This window comes from Cololabis saira, chromosome 4 (genome assembly GCF_033807715.1).
Source record: "Cololabis saira isolate AMF1-May2022 chromosome 4, fColSai1.1, whole genome shotgun sequence".
Taxonomy (NCBI): Eukaryota; Metazoa; Chordata; class Actinopteri; order Beloniformes; family Belonidae; genus Cololabis; species Cololabis saira.
Window position 1 is genome coordinate 32,690,669 of NC_084590.1, and position 18,246 is coordinate 32,708,914.

The 18,246-nt window shown below is 41.9% G+C and overlaps 2 protein-coding genes across 9 annotated transcripts in view; both read left to right on the top strand.

Moving 5' to 3' along the window:
• LOC133441826 (neprilysin-like) overlaps positions 1–18,246 on the top strand; it is a 466,475-nt gene that overhangs the window by 134,102 nt on the left and 314,127 nt on the right. The gene's annotated exons all lie outside the window — the stretch shown is intronic.
• Positions 1–18,246, top strand: part of LOC133441820 (muscleblind-like protein 1) — an 81,625-nt gene that overhangs the window by 39,951 nt on the left and 23,428 nt on the right. The gene's annotated exons all lie outside the window — the stretch shown is intronic.

The window sequence follows — 18,246 nt, forward strand, 5'->3', positions numbered from 1 at the left end:
AAGAGGCTTTAACTGGATTACAGCGATATCAGGCTCAGCCATCAAGAGGGCTACAGTAGCTGTGTTGTGTTGGGTCTGCCGACAGCTGCCTTTTCTCACCGCATCACTGCAGCTTCCTGTTCAGATGTGCAGTCTAGACTAGGCAGCATGTCGCCGCAGTTTACATGTATTAATATATGGAAAACAGCACCTACATTACGCTTAGATCCTTGTTGTTCATACAGCCGTCAAATTTGTTGACATTTTTATTTGTCCTTTATGTCAGTTTAATCAGATCAGTGCTCGGCTTGTTATAACTGTAGATACAAAACGTGGCAGGAGGGACTCCATTGTTAGATGGCTAAGAGGAGGTGATAACCCTGGCCACCGTTCCCCCACTCCGTGTTCAAGTGGTACAAGCCGACTTTGATCAATGTGGATCGATGTGGATGAGTGTGCAGCCGGAAGGTACTGCGCGGAGAAGGGGAGGGGGGTAATGGGCCTCTGCTCTGTCGCGCACTGACTGTGTGGGTGGGAATTAAGACACATGGTGTCCTGCATCTCTACATGACATACTGTGCTAACAAGATATATCCTTAACCTATAAATGACTCAGTCTCTGTCTCAGCTCTCGCTGTCTGTATTTTACTCTGGCGCTCCAGAGGAAGCGGAAAACCGTCTGAACCGTCTGCTGAAATGACCTTTTGCATACGTGGAGCCAAGACTCTGAGATGGAGATGGATTTTTTCTTTCTTTTTTTTTAATATTAGGATTTATGAATTTTTTTTAATTAATTCTTAGCTTTGGAAAAAAAAAAGAAAAGAAAAACAATGCCAGCTTTTGTTACATTATCTAAACTCATCATGACCATCCAAGGCTTCAGCTTCAGGATTTCTGACTTGGCGTGTGTGTGTGTGTGTGTGTGTGTGTGTGTGTGTGTGTGTGTGTGTGTGTGTGTCTGTGTGCGTGTGTGTCTGCCTGTGGTGGGTATACCATTCCTTTATGGGAGTAATGAATGCTAATCCTCTCTTATCTGCTTTAACCTCAAGGCAATGACAGTAGCTGCTGATGCCAGTACAGCGACAGCCTTTGTTGGAGGAAAATGGAAGTGTGTGTGTGTGTGTGTCTGTGCATGAATGACGCTGTACCACACATGCATGTAATAAGAGATGTCTCAACTAACATCTGAAAATTGTCTCACAGCTTTTTTTTTTTTCTTTGCTTCTTGGAAGCTTCAGGGTGCAGTCTTGTGATCATCTGCCACGTCCCTCATGATTCTTCAGATGTGGACGTCAGTAGAACATTCCAGCTCCGAGCCATCTGATCATGACTCAATTCATCAGTAGGGCAAAGCAAAAGCAAAAGTCATTTGATACCAGATATTTTTCTACAGGTCATCATATGAAAGGGCCACACTAACAATGTTAAGTTGTGCATGTTTTCAGCTGAGGGCGGCGGCACGCCTGTTGCCACACTTTTATTTTTACTTTAGAACCGCTTTGAGGAACTGTGATAGATCATAGACCCAATCCAAAGCAGCTGCCAGTCTTTTTCTGCTTTTGTGCATTTGCAAGGACAACTTTACTTCAACTTTGTCTTTCTCTTGTGGAAATAAAGATGCAGGCAAACCATTTGAAAACAAATTTTTGGCTGTCATGAGCAGTTTAAAAGAAAAGAAACCCAAATGCAAGCACGCACAGGAAGAAAGAGGTTTTAAAAAAGTTGCAATCAGTGATGAAAACCTTGTGTTGCTAATAATAAGTAATTACTAACAGGAATGAGCAAGAGAAGCAAGAATTACAAAATAAAATGGGAAGTAAAGCTGGCAATGCTGGAAAAAAACTGAATATCAAAATAAAATATGAATAAAGTTTATTAGAATACAGAATATGGAAATAAGACAAATAGTAACTACAATAGTAACTTCCAAGAAGCACTTAACAACTACACATTTCACAGACAATTGCACTTGTCCACCTCTTGATAAACAGGTACTGACTGTAAAGCATATCAAGGAAAGTATGAAAATATGTGATGTGCACGATATTAAAAGAAAGGCAGGTGAAAAAAGAAGATGTGCATTCCCAGCAGCCAGTGAGGTCCATATGTCTGCAGCATGAACGTTACAACCATGGGCAGAGAATAATTAGGGCTAAAACCCTTTGAATGCTGTGTGCCTGTTCACCTGTCCTCCATTAATGCTGTTTAATGCTTCTGCTCTGTGACTGCTTCCTTCGCCAAGTGAATGGGAGATAACACTGAATTAGGCCAAACTTTGCAGATTATGAATAGACTATACTGAGGCTGGGTGTGAAGAACAGATGAAGGCACAGTTGAACGGATGGAGGATGCTGAAAAGAGGGTTAATTGAAAGAGAGAGAGAGAGGAGAAGGGCCACATCTCAGGGGCTATGGGATGGCCTCTCTCGTTTCTCTTTTACTCCCCGTCTACAGATGGGTGTGCATTTGACTGTCTGAGGGGGAATAGTGTTGTAGACCTAATGAGAACAAAGCTAATTAGAGACTTTGCCTTGCACAACTCAACAGCGACATTCCCACTGGACCTAGAACAACACTTGCCACCAATATTGCAGCCTCCAGAGAGGTGGAGGCACTGCAGACACTTTTACGTTTCAACTTTTTTCATCCTCAATTTCAAGCTGATGATAGAAGCGAGATGAACATTAAAAAAGCACGTGCCGTAGGACTGCTCCCAGGTCAGTGGAAGACGTATAGCAAACACGGGAGGGAAATGAGGCTGTTGCAAATGTAGTAACTTCGACATTGTGTCTAGTCCCTTTACTCACCGCTGTCTTTTTCTCTGATGCTATTGCTGACCATTCTGATCCTGTGGATGTTCATGTTTATGGTGGCTAGCAGCACAATGTGATTTGTTCATGCCCAGGGGTATGTAATGATCAAATGATCTGCAGGCCCCCATATCGTGGCCCAATTCCAGCATCTGCCCCAATGTTCACCCCGTGTCCTCAAAGCGCCAGTGCTTGCCCACTGGGTAATAAGTTCGTATTGGATACTGACTCAGTCCCAGTGTTGTGATAATACTGTTATTCCTCTGTCCTGGTTATATGATTCACAAAGTGAAGTGCCCAGCTTCATATGCTGTTTGGAGACTTTAAACATGATCCATGCAGTTACGGTTACAGTATTCTCCCATAGTTCACACACTTCACAAGATAGGCACACATCCTTGGCTGTCATCACTTGTATCATCATTAAAAAGCGTATAAATTAGATTTTGTTTGCTACATAATTGAGAACTTAAGTGAAGCACAGTTGGAGGGGTTTGGAATCGGTTTATTCATTTTAAATGAGCCGTATTGTGTTCAAGTGTTGATATTATATTTCATACAGATATTTGCACATTAGATTATCTCAATGTTTATGTGTCTGCCTCAACATAACAACCAACAGCCGAGTTTGGCTAGTTTGGTTTTTAGCTGGATCTGTGGCTGGATCTGTACGTCAGTTATTTAACTAACGTCAAAATGGAGTTTGCCTGGTTTTTGTAGAAGCTGCCTCATCTTGAGCTCTAGGAACAAGTGATAAATACTTGTGATGAACAGAGTGCAGTGGTTTAAATTTTAATGAAATCTTATATTTCTTAGTAAATAAATAAATAAAACAAAATTAAAGACAACATATCAAATTCTGCCACTTGAAAAATCAAATTTAAAAGGAAAGAAAGACTATGATTGTTGTTTAATGCTAAATATGATAAGTACAGTCAGTCCGGAAAGTATTCAGAACGCTTCACTTTTCCCACATTCTTTTATGTTACAGCCCTTTTGATAATAGGAATAAATTCATTTTTTTTCTCAGAATTCTACACAAAACACCCCATAATGACAACATGAAAGAAGTTTTGATGCAACTTTTGTAAATTTATTAAAAATAAAAATAACAAGAATGTGAACATAAGTATTCATAACGTTTGCTTAATACTTTGTAGAAGCTCCTCTGGCAGCAATTACAGCCCCAAGTCTTTTTGAATAGGTTGCTACAAGTTTGGCACACCTATTCTTGGGCAGTTTTGCCCATTCTTCCTTACAGACCCTCTCAAGCTCCATCAGGTTGGATGGGGAGCGTCGGTGTACAGCCATTTTCAGATCTCTCCAGAGATGTTGGACGGGATTCAGGTCTGGGCTCTGGCTGGGCCACTCAAGGACATTGACATGGTTGTTCTGAAGCCACTGCTTTGATATTTTGGCTGTGTGCTCTTTGGGTCGTTGTCCTGCTGAAAGATGAAGCGTCGTCCTAGTCTGAGGTCAACAGCACTCTGGATCAGGTTTTCATCCAAGATGTCTCTGTACATGGCTGCATTCATCTTTCCCTCAATCCTGACTAGTCGCCCAGGTCCTGCTGATGAAAAACACCCCCACAGCATGATGCTGCCACCACCCGGCTTCACTGTAGGGATGGTGTTCTCCAGGTGATGAGCGGTGCCTGGTCTCCTCCAAACACGACGCGTGGAATTCATGCCAAATAGTTCAATCTTTGTCTCATCAGACCAGAGGATTTTTTTTCTCATGGTCTGAGAGTCCTCCAGGTGCCTTTTGGCAAACTCCAGTCGGGCTGCCATGTGCTTTTTAGTAAGGAGGGGCTTGCGCCTGGCCACTCTACCATACAAGCCTGATTGGTGGATTGCTGCAGAGATGGTTGTCCTTCTTGAAGTTTCTCCTCTCTCCACAGAGGAACGCTGGAGTTCTGACAGAGTGACCGTCGGGTCCTTGGTCACCTCTCTGACTAAGGCCCTTCTCCCCCGATTGCTCAGCTTAGGCGGGCGGCCAGCTCTAGGGAGATTCCTGGTGGTTCCAAACTTCTTCCATTTAAGGATGATGCAGGCCACAGTGCTCACTGGGACCTTCAAAGGAGCAGAAATTTTTCTGTACCCTTCCCCAGATTTGTGCCTCGAAACAATCCTGTTTCGGAGGTCTGAAGACAATTCTTTTGACTTCATGTTTGGTTTGTGTTGCAACATGCACTGCCAACTGTGAGAGCTTATATAGACAGGTGTGTGTGTCTTTCCAAATCAAGTCTAATCAACTGAATTCACCACAGGTGGACTCCGATCAACTTGAGAGAGATCAGTGGAAACAGAATGAACCAGAGCTCAATTTTGAGCTTCATGGCAAACGTTCTGAATACTTATGCACAGGTGATATTTATAGTTTTTTATTTTTTATAAATTTACAAAAATCATAACAAACCTTCTTTCATGTTGTCATTATGGGGTATTTTGTGTAGAATTCTGAGAAAAAAAATGAATTTATTCCTATTATCAATAGGGCTGTAACATAAAAGAATGTGGGAAAAGTGAAGCGTTCTGAATACTTTCCGGACTGACTGTAAATCGAGGTATAAAGGCTTCCCAGACAGAGGAAAGGGCTAGATTTTCTGAAAAAAAAATGTATGGTTAAACCATTGATATAATTGTTACAATTTGTAAAAGCAAAATTACATTTTTTCATTTTTTTTTTTGGGGGGGGGGGGGTCACTAATCTTACACAACCACATACAGAGAGATGGTATTCATAAACGTGCATTAATATGAACGTTTAGCCTGCACATCTGGGAAGACATTGTGATTGATGAATGATGTGAAAAGTGTATTAATTTATTTATTGTAATTCCAGGTGACAACTTTCTAATGGAATGCAATTGCTTATTTCTGCAAGACAACATCAAAAACCTCCACTTGCAAGCATTTCCAAAGCATGGCTCCACTGTAAAAGCGTGCTAGGTCGGCTTTTCTGCAGTCCAGCTCAGTTTTAATATGTGATGTTTAATTAGATACATCATTTTATGTCCAATATAGGATATTACATTAAACAATCTTATGAAATGGGGTTGTAGTCTTTAGCTTATCAAAAGACAAATTTTCCTTACCAGCTGCCATCCTCTTTTTATGTTACAATCAAATGAGAAGTGAAGCATCAAGGTAAATTTAAACAATTACAACACAGGTGTCACAACCATTTTATGTGACAGGGACACACCCCAAATCCCAAATGTATACGAAAATAATATTATACTTTGAGTGAATTGTAGTCAGTTTATAGACTTCATGAGCCCCATTACTGTTTTAAAGGTATAATCAGGGTGCGATTTGCCGGTGGGGATGGTGGGGATTTCCCCCCCTCTGGTTTACGCGTCCTACCCTCTGCTGAATTATTTTTATCCTCGGTGAGGAAAAAATGTATCCCCCCCACCCAAAGTATTTTCACCATTACATCGTAATTATTAAAAAGTAATAACAATCAAAATACACAGAGTCCGTGTTCATTCTGCTTGTGCTGTGATTTTGATACCGGGAGCGAGTCAGAGGCATCGCGCCCACAGAAAGCAGTTTTATTTTGAAAACCAACCGTATTTTCTTGCATTCCAAAAGTCCGACTTCCGGCCCGCCAAATTAAAAGATACAGCCAGAGCAGCATATCCTCATATTTTACAGGATCACAACCAAAAATCCGGAGAAAAAATGCGACGGAAGATGAAACCAGATGTGACATTGCTGATGGGATGGTGGACAGCAGCATCTCCCCGGCTGAGGAGAGCTCACACATCACAAGCTCATCCTCCCCTCAAAACTATGTTTGGGGGCTGCGTTGAGCCGGGTCACTTCACTAAATGGCGAGAGGGTCGAGTGGATTACTGTCCCCACAAGCAAATTAAAGATGCGCTGGAGATCCTGCAGGCCCCGTCACTTTTCCTTCAGAGAAGAGACCAGCAGCAGTCCGTGGCTGATACTGAGGTGGGCGCTGAGCGCACTGAGATCAATGAGGAAAGACCACGTGTGAACACAAAATGCATGAGGGAGGACAGAAAAAGAAGAAAAATCCAAGGCACTCTTCTTTAAATATAAAAAGCCTTTATTTGAAATGGCTATTTCATGTAGAAGATTAAAAAAGTGGGTTACGGCCCACGCATTTCGGCCACAGTGTTCCTCACCTGAGGAACCACAGCCGAGTATGAGAGAGCTTTCAGTGCCATGAACCACGTTCTTACAGAAGGCACAAACAGAATGTCCACACTGAACAATCTACTATTCAACTCTGTAAATGGACCAGATGTTGCTCCTTCCCGGCCCGCAGGTTTGTGGAGATGTGGTTGAAGCAGGGACACCACGCTGCTATTGATCCGCCAACCGGAAAGCAGAAAAAAAAGGCTAAAGTGCGTTATCAGAGCAGACTGTTTTAGTCTGACGGTCAGACTCTGAAATATACCCGATTAACCACAAAAAACAAATACAAAAAAACCAAAAACATTTTGACAGCACATTATTTCCTGTTTTCTGTTAAACTGATATCGAGAAAGAATTAAAAAAATATTGATTTTGATTTGGCACATTTAAAAACAATATTAGGAGAAAATATTTCTGCAAATGCAGTGGTTCAGTTCATGTTCAAAATAGGCCTACCGCCTACGTTATGTAGCTTAAGTGTAAGGTTTACACAAGAAAAAGTTTTCATATAGCCTATACTGTTGGACCGCTGTTGTGTTGTAATTTTTCTGAAAAAAAAATGTTTCTCAAAATTAGCCCCCCCCTCCCTCTGGTTTTTTCACAAATCGCACCCTGGGTATAATATAGAACATGCTAACATTGAACTTTTTTTTTTATTTTAATTTGAGTGCATCAGTATCTTAGTCTTAGTAGGGAGTTTATAAACAGGCTGACCATGGGCGAGTTGAATGGGGACTTATTTTTGAATCTGTCTCAGAAATCTTTGAATCAAACTTTTACTAACAGATAAAATGAAGTGTCTAACAACCATTTAAATTGCTTCAGAATGCAGGAAATGGCATCTACTTAATTCAAAAATTTGGGCGGGAAAACCCCCTAGACACCCCACTGGTGTGTCCCCCACTTTTCAAAAGCTCTGGATGCATCTGGACTGCAATGATGTAAAGAATACAAACTTATCAAAAGTACTTATCTTATATCTTAGTGATATAGGCATATTTTGAAACTCATTAGGCTAACAAGAGTTAGTGTCTATTCAGTGATAAACAATTTAAGTTAAATAGAAATTTTAGCCGCATCTAATACGAGATCACAGCTCAGAAAAGTTTAGCTCATCAGTAGCAGAGTGATTACAGTTAATGGTTTTGCCCCATCATTAGCTTCCTGTGCTAACGATTTTGTACCATCACCCACCCAAAACGTGCTAACACAGCCAGGCTAAGTGGTGCTACTGGGGGGCTTTAATTGGTGTTTTGGTTAATTGAACCCTGTGGCTAAAAGCTTTCTTTGGAGTCAGTGCCGTTTGTGAACGTGGAGAATCTTTACTTTCTGGAGCATCAGCTGTTTGCTCCCAGTTACACTTTCTGCTCCCCACGTCATGTCACCTCTGTTTGTCATTGTCAGTGATTCCTCTGTCCACAGATCTATCTTTGTCGGCGTCTCAGAGGCGTATTTCTCTGCCCACTAAAATGAGATTTTTAAGGTCATTAACTGATCCAGGCTATTATGCTGCTGCACCAGGGGTGCTCCAGATTGACAAATGATTGGAAAGAGATAATGAGACTTATATAGACATCTAGTATTAGTGAATGGAAAGAGAGAGAGAGAGAGAGAGAGAGAGAGAGAGAGAGAGAGAGAGAGAGAGAGAGAGAGAGAGAGAGAGAGAGAGAGAGAGAGAGAGAGAGAGGAAAAGACAAAAAAAAAGGTGTGTTTGTGTGTGTGTTATTGGCCCGTCTCACTGCACTCTCATTCCACAGACAGGCTGCTCTTTGTGCCGTGTCTGATGTCATAATTTGTCTGACGTATGCTTGCCAACAGGAGCCTTCGGTCAGGAAATCACATGCCCGTGTTTGTGTGTCTTTGTGTGTGTGTGTGCACGTGTGGGTATTCTCATCACAGCCCTTATGAAGACAGCCCCGACATGATTGATGGTTGTCTTGGGGAGCAGGACAGAGACGCAGGGTTGTTGAAAGAGAATTAATAAAAGCGTAAAGGTTTGTGATCCTGGCTGTCCAGACTTGAGCTCTACAGTTGTCACACTGGTCACGGCATTTATTGTGCAGCAGCATCAAGCTCAAACACAGCCAGAGCAGAGAGGGAGTGTGAAGAACAGATCAGAGGTGCTGGATTAAGTGTGCTCAATACAGTCATTTCTGACTTGTAAAAAAACTAGAAATAATAACTTAATTTCAGCAATTTAGCGAACATGCAGTAGGTTCTGGTGAAATAAAGCGTGCTATTCAACCCTAGGGAGTCTAACATAAAAGACAATGATGATGATGACATCACTTCTTTGTCTTTAAAGCTCTCTCTTTCTTGTACACCGTCTACCTCCTGTGTTCTTGTCTTTGGCTCTGTTGTTCGTTCTTTCACCAGGGAAATTTCACCAGGTTTAATTCACTGGAATTCTACAGGTTTTTCCGAGCTGCCAAAGTACCACAGGCAGCACAGGCTGTAACCCCACAGTGTGACGTTTTGTTCATGTTGTACCACAGCATGAACGCAGACACCAACAAATGATGCACAGAAAACGGCGCGTCCATGACTCCATAAACATGCTGTAAGAGAAGAGTTCTTTCACTAGAATTTAAATGGAATTTTATTTAATTATATTTATTTTACTTTAACTTTAGCCCCTTTTTATCCAAGCTTAAATTAAACAAATAAAATTGAGCAAAGGGAGGAAAGTATATAAAAAAAGAACATTGTAGTACAGGAAAGTAAACAGAGCAAAAACTACACGGTATAACTGAAACTAAGAGCGAAATATGATACCGCAAAGCAGTATCTCAACATCTGTTGGTGGTTCATAAAGTTATAGTATACGAAAAGTAAACTGGTAATGAAATTACAGTATACAGTTTAAAAAATGGTCATGTCATACAAATCGGGTATACGTTCGTCCTATAGGTAAAATATTGATGGATTCGTAGATTGTATATTTTACAAGGCAGGGGTAAGACACGAGCTTGCAAAAGGGTGTAATATCTGAGTTCAAAATACAATTTTACGAGATAATCGCCATGTGCACGCTATGAATCAAAGGAGTTTAATAATCAGTTTGTGGTTTGTTTAAACAGAAATTAGATGTGGAAATATGCTTTTTTTTTTCTTTTACATGAAAGCAATACATCCATGCATCCATACATTATATAAACCTGCTTCTATCCTCTTGGAGCATATCCAACACCCTGGACAGATGGGTCAATACAATGCAGACTAAAACACTTTTTACCTCTTCTCATGAAATGATTGTAAATGAAAAAAGGAATGAAAACAGAAGACTGTGTGCGAAAACAACAACAATTAAAGCTGTAAGCAGCGATGAACGGGCCCTCGCACCCTTGTGCACGTTCAGGCGTGCTGCAGTGGAAGCGCTTGTATGACTTGCATGTAGATTCTTCAGGCCTGGACATTTACGGCGTGTGGTTTTCGTCCACGCAGACCACACGCCGTCACCTGCGCCGTCACTGACGTGCACCTCCCGAAAATTGTAACTACGCGTCGAGCGACGCAGACCACACGCAGACGGAGAGGGCTGTGATTGGTTCGCTTGGGAGCAACGCATTTCCGGTTTCCGGTTTGAAGCAGTCGTGAACTTTCAGGGCTCTTTTCTTCGTTTATGTGTGATTTTTTTTATTTTGGTTTTTTGCACAATAGTTGTCCTTATCTCTTTGATTCACTGTTTCCTGACTGGAAAAAGTCGAATAAACCATTCAGAAAAAGATCGCTAACTAGCGGTTGCGGGGGGTACTGCACCGCAACGAAATGGAGAGACAGAGAAGTCTGAAGGATTCAATACGGCGTCACGGCTGCGGCGTGTGCTCTGCGTTGGTTTGACGCAGAAGCTTAATTCAGCCTTAAGTGCTCGGGCCCTAAATAGCACCATGAGAATGATGGCATGCCCCCTACAGTGAGATTTCAAAACCACTCATACATGAGTACAACTGGTTTCCAGGTAACTGGTTCACCTGTGTGCCATCACTGGTGATGACCCGCTGGAAAACTGTGTCATATTCTTTGTGGGAATGGAAAAAGCAAACAAAATGAAGATCCCACATATGATGAAAGATGAATACATTCACAGCCAGGCTCCAGTGTTTTTCTTTCCACCAAATAACTATCTCTGGATGTGTGCTCACTACAACTGGAGGAAAAACCTAGACACAGCCGCTGTGTGTGTTCCATGGCATGATGAATGCTGGTGTGATAAAGTCATGGATCATACACAACGAGACTGCCGTGAACAGAGTTGGACTGTATGTTAGCAGTAAAGTGAGAATGGTCCTGGAACTTACATGTTATGTATATTTAGTGCAATAGTTATGAATAAATATCCATTACTGATTATTTCCAATGGAATTCGTGGAGTCAAAACTTTTTTATAAGCTGGATTTTTTTTCCCTCTCCTAAGAAATACATTTTTTGTTGATCTTTCCCACAGTTGTCAGTTGTGTAGCGAGGCTGTGCCTAGACTGAACAAGGCTCACATGTCCCAGGAATAAGTGGACCAAAGATCAAGTTCCTAGATCCATTATTATTATTTTTTTTTTTTCTTTTCTTCACAAATGTTTTGGCCTTTTTATACCTCGTGATTGTTTCCGGGAAGTATCCTATTTCGTGTCTAATACCTGATGTCACTGATGGCGTTACAAGAAGCAAAGTTAGTGTTTTAGGGTTAAATGAGATCTACTGACCTCTTTTCAAAAGTTGTCACAATTTCCTGAGGTCTTAATGAAATGTGTGTGATATATTTTCTTCAAAATACTTCAGAGATGCATGACAAAAAGCACCTTTTCAGCCATGCATGTCTTTACATTTCTAGTAACAGCCAGTTGTTATGTTAAGGCGGTGTGTGTTTTGGTCTTGTTCAACCCTGCCTTAACATCCTGCATTAGCATTCAAGTAGGACAGAAAGTGCTTGGCAACCTGGGGGAATCTATTGAATTTGCTTTGGTCACCTTTTAGAATATAAACAGTCTTGTCAATATTTGCAGATAAGAAAAAACAACTAATGTGAATGTGACATAGAATACAGAAAAAAGTGACCTTTTCATTCAATTGTTACCTTTTTTTTTTCAAAGAATTCTCCAACATGGCCTCATGTGGACCGCCTTGGTGTAACCTTTCTTTCACAGAGGATCCTGTAAAGTTGATTAAAACCAGTGTTTTCACAAGTTACATTTGAAACCTGAAAATCCAATAGAAATACTACAAAGGCAATTGGAAGAGCTTCTTGCATATTCATATCTTTGAGTATCCCATTCTTCCTCAGAAGGCAAATTTCTGCCTTCCCTAACGGCTTGTCGTGTCATTCTTGAGTTACTGATAGAGAAGTGTTGCAGTTGTACGGGACACGGAACAAGGCTTGAAAAGGTAGACAAAGAAAGAATGTGGAGGCAAGCAGATAAGACAGGCGGACAATAAGATAGAGTATGAAAGACAGATGCAGTGTGCTGGCACATGAACATCTCATCAGAGGACGAGCAGACAGGTGAAGGCAGAACAGAGTCAAGTAGTGCAGCGTCTGGTAGTCACACACCTTAGCCAGAGGGAGCACAGCTTAAGATCAGAAAGGCTGAACGTTAACTTGTTCTGACATTGTTTTGGCAACAGAGAAAACAGCTGTGAAAAGAGACAGGAGAGAAGTGTGAACATCGGCATCACAGGCAAAGATCGGCAGGGACCTAATGCTCATGCATGACGGAAAACAGTAACACACAAACCATAAGAATCTGTCAAAACAAAAGAAATGTGCAAGGGTGCTGACAATTTTGAATGTTGATAATAAAGTACAAGTGATAATGAAGCTGTTATGTTTAGGCTTTTGAGGTGAATGGGATAATTGGTTCCTACATAGTTCATTTATAAAACAACACATGTTAAATTATCTTTGAACTTTATTTGAAAGAGTATTTAATTACCTTAAGGAAATGTTGGAAGGGTGTGGCAGAGTGGGTAAAGTCAGCTGCCAGGGTTGGCAGGACACAGAGTCCTAAATTGCCCCGGACTTTGAGGGGTCGTAAGCCAATGTTCTCATGGTGCCGGTCTGAAGCCTGGATAAATGGGGACAGTTGTGCCATTAAATCTGACACCTATGCCAAATCACTATGTGAAAGACAATGATCAGCTATGGCAACCCCTAAAAGAGAAAAAGCCAAAAGAGGTGCTTTTTGTGGGTATGGTGTAGTGGGGAGAGTCACTACACAGTCCAACCAGAACGTGGCCTGATCTATTCCCAGCCATGTCACGTACCAAAGTGTCCCTGGGCAGGACACATTGCCTCCAACACCCTGGACAGATCAGTCAACAGATCAGTCCACTGGCTGCACTGAGCTGCTCCCAAGCCTGGATAAAGTGGGAGGACAGATACATTTGAGGAAGGGCATCCAACATGAAACCTATGCCAAATGAATAAAGGGAACACAGTGATTTGGTGTGGTTGCTTTATCTTTAGGATGGGTTGTGCAACTTTAATGGCCTCCCATCCTTTCTACTGGGAAAAAACAACGGATGTAACGTTGAACTCCCATAACGGTTGTCTCTTGTGACAATCACATATCCCCTTACATCACCATGACACATATCAACAAAGAAGGGGCTAGCTCAGAGACCTAAAGTGGACATCATGGCAGAGATGATGAAGGATGTGTTCACACCAGCCCTGTTTTGGTTTGGTCTTAAAATGGCCAGGTTTTGTTTTCTTGGAAAGTCATAACTTTGTTTAGAATCTACAAAGCATTTTACAAGGATTTTCCCTTTTACCATTCACACAAACAACCACACGCCAACTCAAAATGTTGCCAACCGACACATGGCACATTAACCAATCAATCGGCCAACCGTCCAGTTAAAAGATTACTTGCTCTGGCTGTATAGTCAAGACTCGCCTAGTGTGTTCAAAGCCTTCTGAACTTTGACCACTGCATCCCAAAGCAGAAAATACCCCCATAGAGTTGGAGATGTAAGGTGGATCCAAATGGCGGCAAATGGCTGCAGACGACATGCACGAGTCTAGTTAGCCAGAGGGGAATTTACAATGAAAATCAAAACACATTAACCAATTAGCTTTGATCAATAGTCACCGCCACACCGGGATGAGCCTGACTTGGAGCATTTTTAATGTGTGTCTTCAGGCCGGGAAGCAGTCTCAGCTCTCAGCCAATGAAAATGTTGGAAGAACTCTTGACATTTTGCTGCTCTCCAATGCAAAGTATCTTCGCTGCTGTAGCCGGGCAGAACAGGCTCCCCCAGGAAATAAAAGGTATAGAGGGAGAGAGCTCGTGATGAGACAGAATGAAGGAAACATTGGAGAGTGCGTATGTTGGTTTTTAAAGATGCTATCACATCAGGTCACAGTAAGCAGAATGTAATCTTATTGAGAATAGCTGTTACATGACAGCCTGCCTTTTATTGCCCCACAAGAGGGGGTTCTGTGGTGTTCTTGCAAGGCTGGTTCCCAATTTACACTAAAAATAAATGTATACAAACAGTAATGCACAATGCACAGGAATGGACTGAGGGTTGGATTTTGATGAGGTAGACAAGAGACAAAGAAAGGGAGGGAAAGCTCTTTTGTCCTCCACACACACATGAGCATACACAGATCATAGCACCACCCCTCCACCTGCACTGCTCTGTAGTTATGATGAGGAGAGGAAATATCAGTACGGGGCTCAGGAAGTGTGCGTAACTGAAAGAATAGAAAGGGAATGACTGGAGAGGCGGAGTGAAAAAAAGAGGAGATATCAAAGATATTACACCTATCCGAGGGAGTGTTTGGTGGAGCAGGCATTATGAGAGCGTAAATTACATTCGCTACTTGTCCCCTTGGGCTGCGGGTTGCTGGATGAATATAATCACCCCCAACAGCAAAAGCACAGACACACATTGCTCTGTCTATAGACACTAGCATAATATTAGATTGCCATGATGTGTGTATGTTTACTGCTGTCACAGAAGGCTCCAATCATGTATTGATCCCTGCATCAGTTCTCCAGCCTGTTCTTTTCTAAAATGATGTCAAATATTGACACATGGCTCATTTGGCTCAATTGGCAGCCAATCGATAGTGATTCATGGAGTTTTGTAAAACATCCAGTATCAAATTGACAATCTCACAGGTGGCAGAGTAAATGGGAGTCTGGAGATTTGTTAAATGAAATGTTAAAAATTACTCTTTTTTTGAGAGGGAAGGGCAGCACAGTGGTTTGTGCTGTTACCTCTTAGCCCCAAGGTTCCTGGTTCCACGGAGGGCCTTTCTGTGTGGAGTACGCCGGCATTTCACCCCTCAAAACAATGGGATAGGCTTCAGCAGATCAGAGTTATTATTGATAACAAAAACGAAGACTTACACTGAACCGAACAGTGAATTTAAAGAAAAAAAATAAAAAACACAATTTTATAAAACTAAAATTATTTCATTTTCATTTCGCCTTTTTTTTTGTTTGCGGCTTCATCTTTCTAAGTACTCAAAAGAAAGAATGAAGGATTTTTTTTTATGGCACTGTCAATTCCTCAAAAACTCTAATTAAGACTAAAAATAAACTAAAACTAACAGACTTTTCATAACTAAAACTAAACTCAAACTACTAGTGTGCTTTTTAAACTTATAACTAAAATGATAAACAAACAAAATGAAAAATGAAATAATTATAAGATAATTACTCAAATCTATTATAACACTGCAGCATAGCCCCGTGATCCTTAACTGGAAAAAGCAGGTAAATAATGAATGGATGGATAGAATTTCTATCATAAATATTTACATATAATATAGTTCCATATTCTGCACCTTTATTAACTTTTGAGCCTATTATCCCTCCCATAATCAGTGAGACTAATTATTTTTAATAGCAGATTTTTACATTTTTATATTTCAGTAATTGTGTAAGTCAGGTTTCAAGAAATAATTAAAGCTACAAGCAGTGATGAACGGGCCCTCGCACCCTGTGCACGTTCAGGCGTGCTGCAGTGGAAGCGGTTGTATGACTTGCATGTAGATTCTTCAGGGCTGGACATTTAGCGGATGACACCACCCACGACTCTTTATATCAAACCATTCAAGTTACGGCAGAAAATAGGATCTATCAAATATCGACCAATCAGAAGAAGGGGCGGGGCTAATTCAGGCCAATGAAGGTGAAGGAGTCAAAACTGAGTCCGATGACACCACCCACGACTCTGTATGTGATACCATTCAAAAGTTATGGCAGAAAATAGGGACTATCAAATATTCACCAATCAGAAGAAGGGGCGGGGCTATTTCAGGCCAATGAAGGTCAAGTACTCAATACCGAATCCAATGACACCACCCACATGTCTTTATCACAACCCGTTCAAAAGTTACGGCAGAGAATAGGGACTATCAAATATTGACCAATCAGAAAAAGAGGCGGGGCTAATTTGCACCAATTATGTTAAAGGACTCAAAATCGAGTCTGATGACACCACCCACGACTCTTTATATTAAACCATTCAAAAATGATGGCAGAAAGTAGGAAACTATCAAATATGGTTGATACATGATACAGGTGTGTACCGATTTTCGTGCATGTACCTAAATCCGTATTGTGGGGCTTGAGGCACAAAGTTTTCTAGGGGGTGCTGTTGAGCCATTAGGCCACGCCCATTAATGCAAACCATGAAATATAAAATTTATCGCCAGGCCTGGCTTGCGTGCAAAATTTGGTGACTTTTGGGGAACTATCAAATATGGTCCAATCAGGTGAAGGGGGGGCGCGCTTATTGGCGTCTATCGTCGCCACGTTAACGCTTTTGAATGAGAAAAGTAATGCGCGTCGTCGCAGGATGGAGATGCACATTTTGTATGTATAACACACCTGGGTGCACGTTACGGTTCGGGCCGTATTAATTGCCCAAGGAATGGCATAAATTGCGGCAATATTACACGATTAATTCAAAATGGCCGACTTCCTGTTCGGTTTCTGCCATGGTGCCAAGAGACTTTTTTAATTTGCGACATGATACAGGTGTTTTTCATGCATGTACGTCAAAACCGTATTGTGGGGCTTGAGGCACAAAGTTTTCTAGGGGGCGCTGTTGAGCCATTTTGCCACGCCCATTAATGCAAACCATTAAATATAAACTTTTTCGCCAGGCCTGGCTTGCGTGCAAAATTTGGTTGACTTTTGGGGCACATTTAGGGGGGCAAAAGGGCTTTCCTTTCGTCGGAAAAATAAAAAAGAAAGAAAGAAAGAAGAAAGAAGGAAAATTCCTACAGATACAATAGGGCCTTCGCACTGTAAGTGCTCGGGCCCTAATAATAATAATAATAATAATAACCATTTCTTTACATAAGTTTGTCCTGGCAATGCTAAGATGCTTAAATGTCTAATTTTATTGTCAGTAACATCAATTACTGTTGGCAACATCAGTTGATTACTGATGTCGCTGCAAAACCAGGGGCTTAACATTATCACATCTAGTGTAAAGGAACAATGTATTGTCAAAAATGTATCTAATGCTTTCTGATTAACCCACTAATATGAGGAGCAGACCAGGGGCGCCGGATTCATTTCAGAAGTGCGGGGGCCAAAAAGTGTGTAAGTGTGTGCGTGCGTGCGTGCGTGCGTGCGTGCGTGCGTGCGCGCGCGTGCGTGTGTGTGTGTGTGGCGGTGTACAACAACAATCACAACAACAATCTTCCACGCAGTCGGAGCCAGCACTAGGTTGTTTCTGTTCAGTGCCGGCGGTTTCCACAGTCTCAGGGGGCACAGAGCTGCTACTGTTGGTTCTTCTGGCTGCCGCTGCGCTGGTTCTGGGGCTGAAGGGCCGGGCTCCGAAGGAGTTGTGGACGTCAGGGATGTTAAAGGAGCTTGAGGCAGGATTTATGAAAAAAATGTGTATACGTTTTAAGTTTTCTAGTAATAATGTCAGATGAAGCGTTCCAAACCAAAACGAATGAGCCCTCTAGTGTATCTCTCCTTTGCCTTGAACAGGCTGTGTGCTGCAAAATGTGCTGCAATTCGGGGGCCGAATTTCCCGCGCTGTCCTGCGGATGTGACGTCACATGACGCTGCATGCGCGTTCTCCCCGTTCTCCCGTGCCGGCTTCACTGTTGGCTGCAGTACCCCCGACGGCCGTCATGCCGAAGGGTGGTGCTAATGAGTCTCATTTCTTAAAAGGAGCCTCATGCTCCTTTAAAGCTGATTTATGATTCCGCGTTACACCAACGCAGACCCTACGCCGTAGGCTCTGCGTCAATTTAACGCGGACCACAATTCAGGCTTTACACCAACGCAGAGCCTACGGCGTAGGGTACGC